Here is a 4,854-nt window from a genome sequence, read left to right on the forward strand (position 1 = left end):
CCTTTTGGTGACTGTCAAGGAGAAACCTCCCTGCCTCTGTAATGACATTCGTACCGCTCCCCTCCCTAGAAATGTCTCATGGCTCCCCAGTACCACCAACGTAAGAGTCCAAACTATTTGTACTTGCCCACCATTTGAAGCCCTCCACAATCAGGTCTTATCCTACCTTTCCAGTCTCATCTTCCACAGCACTCCCCTTGCTAGGCAAATAGAACCAATTCCAACCCCCACCTACCCCTAATACCCAGCCTTCAATCAAGCTGCTGTCTCGGACTCAAATCCTACCCATCTGTCAAAGCCCTGCGCAGCACCACCACCTCTGAGTCCTTCAGAGTTCCTCCTTCCCCTTCCTGAGCGCTCCCTCCCCCTCCCATGGGTAACAGAACACCAGCTCTGGAGCAGAATGCTGGGTTCCACTCCAGCTCCCTCACTGCGAGCTGTGTGACCTCGTTGCTGCAGTGTCCCCATCTGCAAATGGAAATAGTAACAGTGTCTTACTCATAGTTTTATTGTGAAGTTTAAAGGACTGCAGATATATAAAGTGCCTACCTCAGTCTCTGGCACATATTAATGCAATACTGAACTTTTTAAAAAAGCAAAAGCCTTTATTATTATCACTACTTACTTCATTTATCTGTCCAATCTTGTGCCACTATTTTCTATTTTATCTGACTTAGGTACCTATATTAGCTCCCTTACTACTCTGAACATCCTGGCAAATGCTTAATTTGCTACCTACAGACAGTCACTATTAGGCCACTGAATGAATGAATGAATTCTAAATGGTCATACTTACCCTCCTATATAATAAAAGCCTAATATGCAAATTGTCCCCAGGACCGGGAGTTTGAACAGGGGACGGTGGTGGCAAGAGGCCTGGGGAAAGGAGGCCCCCCCAGCCAGCAGGGGTGGCAGGCAGCCAGGGGAAGGGAGGCACTCTGGCTGGCAGCCAGCAGCCGCTAAGGACCCTACCCGTGCATGAATTTTGTGCACTGAGCCTCTAGTCTTCCATAAGATCCACATTTAATGTTTAAGGAAAGATAAAAAAAGATATTAAAGAAGTAGAACTTTTCACGTAGAGCAATATTCTCAAAGTGTGCTGCCTGGACCAGCAGCAGCAGCAGCAGCACCTGGGGCTCTGGCTGGCAGCCGGCAGCCGCTAAGGACACTACCCGTGCATGAATTTTGTGCACTGAGCCTCTAGTCTTCCATAAGATCCACATTTAATGTTTAAGGAAAGATAAAAAAAGATATTAAAGAAGTGGAACTTTTCACGTAGAGCAATATTCTCAAAGTGTGCTGCCTGGACCAGCAGCAGCAGCAGCAGCACCTGGGAACTTGTTAGAATGCTAGGCCCCAGCTACTGAATCAGAAACTGAGAGTGGAGTCGGCAACTGTTTGAACAAGCCTTCCAGGTGATTCTGATGAGCCTGAATCCGGGATCTGTAGAGCCGAAAGCAACATGGAATCACAGGATGAGCACTAGATCAGGAGTGGATTCTGGGTTTACCTGTCATTGACCTTGCACAAGTCATTAACCTCACAACTTCCTTATAAGCAATACAGGGACAATAGCACTCAAACAATTAAATGTTGTGAAGATTAAATGAGATCCCATGAGCAGAGTTTGCATATAGTAGGTGCTTAATAATTATAAGTTCCTTTCAGTTTTCTTCCTGTGTCTCTCACAGGGTTGTAAAGACTAAAAAAAAATTACTGCAGTAAAAGAGTTCTGCGCACTGCCAACAGTCATAGCAACCTGAGCAAGGACTAGTCATTCTTGGTACAAACAGCCATGCTAGCATCAAACGCCTAGCGTTCATGGGGCACTAGGAAGCGGGTTCTGTCCACCCCACCCAATTTACAAACATAACCCTGCAGCAGAGAATCTCCTTACAGGCTCATCAAAGCAGAACTATGGGGACAACAGATGGTCCTTCTCCCGCCCCCAATATTCTGGTCAGAATCACTGTTCTTTTCATGCAAATGAATCCAAGTCTTGGGAAAGGATTATCTAAAAAACGTTTTCCAGCCACAAGAAAAACCGCCAACACTTTCAGAGCACATGGACCTGGCTTAGGAACTCCCGACCTATCACATCCAACTCCCAGTGGTTGGTCTTGGAGGGTTGGGATTAAGACAGTCACACTTTGAAGCTTGTTTCAGAAGAGAAAAGGTGGAAATCAAAGTAAGTAATCTTTCCTTCTCCATACTTAGTCTCTTACACCACTGCTGGCTCTCTCTCTGAAGCGCACATCCTACTCGGGAACCACCTTCCAGAATGAAGAGCAGGTTGGATGCAAGAAATGCAGGCTGTGCATGTCAGACTGTGGGCTTAGCTGCTGCTCGAGATGGGCAGACTATGTGCTCGACCACATAGCACCAGGTTAGAATGTCCACATGAGGCTAGGCATGAGACAGAGTAATAGTTACTCTGCTGACTCTGCTACTATGAGCCTAATGCTTTGCAGGTCCAGAACACCTTTGGCGGCATATTACCGCTACTGAAGGGTCCCTAAGAGCATCTTTTTAATATTTCTATCCCAGAGCCTGGCACCCAACAGGCACTCAAGAAGCCTACTGAACTGGACTGATGAACTTAGGTGTGAGCCCCATGGAGCGGTTGAGGGGTAGTCTTTCATGAGTGAGGAAAATGAGTGCAGAGAGACTAAAAGTGGAAGTTAGCTAAAGAATGTAGTCTTTGGTGTCACCCACCCAGAACGGGGCTTCATACTGGCCCAAACCCTACTTGCCTCATTCCCCACAGCCACCTCTGTTCCACTCAGACTGGTGCTCACAGATGTGCCCACACCTTCCCCCCACCCCCACCCCCACCCCCACACCCCCAATTTACCTGTCTCCAGGCACAGGGTATCCTTCTTTGCCTCTGGAATCCTCACCCATTCTCATGAACAGCCCTCAGACCCAAGGAAACCAGCCCCATCACCCTGGCTCTTCTGAATTCTTTTGGACTCCTAACAGCACCGACAAGCCCACTACACGACTGAGCACTTAGCCATGGAGTGGCCTTCTCTCAGTCGTCATTGTTCCATGCACCTCTGTCCTCCCTCGCGATACCATAACCCCCCGAGGACCAGGCAGCTGCGAAACCCCAGCTCCCCCTCTTGCCAGCCCGTCAGTCCCTTCACTCCTGAGCCTCAGTGTCCTCTCTCTGATGTGGAAAGACAACAGCATCTTCACAAAGCAGCTGTGAGGAGCACATAACGGCTGGAGAACTGCTTTGTGTGCCCCATAGCTGCTGCTTTAATCATGAGCTTTGTTGTTTTATTTCCACATGCCCCTCCCTCCAAACCCCCCCTGGGGCATACTTTTAAAAGAATACTAACAATACTAAATGTCCTGAAAATCACTTTTACACTCTGTCACCACAGCACAGAATATACATTAGCACTGAACTGAACTGTGAGATTCCATAGGTATTGCCAGGTGACTGACTAGCAAGCAGGAGGCTTCACTCTGCCAGCAGGTATGTTTTTTTAAGTGATGGGGCCTGCAAGGGTACTTCCTCACAGGTCACAGATGGGCAGCTGTCCCGCACAGCCTCTCAACCTAACTGTATCATTCTGTTATTAACAGTGACAGCTACAATTTATTGAACCTCTACTATGTTCCAGGCACTAAGCTGTTTACAGCCATCAGTTCACTTAAACCTCAGGGCTCTGTGAGTACAAATCTCTCTCTCTCCCTCCCTCTCTCCCCCTCCCTCCCCCCTCCCTCTCTCTCTCAGCACACTAAGGCTCAGAAGGGTTACACAATTTTCTGGGGCCCCACAGCCAACAAATGGACAAGGCAAAATTCAAAAGCCCCGTCTTCCTGACACAGCACCATGTCCTTTCCATCGGATCTGTATCCCTACATCCCTGATATTTGCATATTTTAAATCCCCTTTAATTTCTACCTCTCAGCTGCCTTGGCATTTCACAGGTGTACAGCTTCCTATTGTAAAGGAAATAGAAAAGAAAAGACATGCCCTCCCCCAAGCTTAGTGGCTCCCTCCAGTAACTGGCTGGAGTTCAACACCCAACGGAGAAAACGTGTCTGGAACATGGCTGCAGTGACAGAGCACCCGCGGAAGGGAAGAGGGGTGACGGGCGAGGGTGAGACTCTAGGGACACGTAGTGTGTAAAGGTGAGAAAAGACTTTCCAACACCCAGGGACCCTCACCCCTTACCCAAGATGTTACAACACAAAGACAAGAAAGGTTCCCAAATGCCAGTCAGCCAACGGGAGAGGCCTCCCTAAAGGCTGAAAAGTAAGCTGGACGTTCTCCATTAGAGCGAGAAATGAGTGAGCACCGCGGCCTGAGCCAGCCAGGGATTCCCAAGGGAAAGACCCTTGACCACCTTCCACCAACAGGCGGAGCCCAGCTTTAAAGGCGGCTCATCCACACTCCTGACCCGGCACCTGGCATCGCTCCTGCCTCGGGGAAAAGGCCAACTTGCTTTGTCGTGAGGAACCCCACGCCGGTTTTCCTTCGCCAGCCCTGGGCCCTCCTTACCAGGACGGCGGGCCCTCGGGCGCCCCTCCCCCGTGGCGCCGGCGGCCTCTCCAGGCCGAGCAGGCCGGCCGAGCACCCCTCTGCACACGGCACCCGAAGATCGCAGCTCCGGCAAGTGTCCCATTGCAGGGAGCAGCAGTCAACGCGCAGAGACGACTACGCGGGATCAAAGCGTTAGGATTTGAAAGCACCTCCATCTCCCCTCCACGCACCTCACCTGACAGACAGGGCAAACGTCAAACCAGAAAGGGCAGTGACTTGCACAAGGTCACAGGGAGCGTCCAGGGCTCTAACCATTAAACAGCACGGCCTCCCTCCTTTCCCCAGGCAGGGGG

Source organism: Myotis brandtii, unplaced genomic scaffold (assembly GCF_000412655.1).
Source record: "Myotis brandtii unplaced genomic scaffold, ASM41265v1 scaffold314, whole genome shotgun sequence".
Taxonomy (NCBI): Eukaryota; Metazoa; Chordata; class Mammalia; order Chiroptera; family Vespertilionidae; genus Myotis; species Myotis brandtii.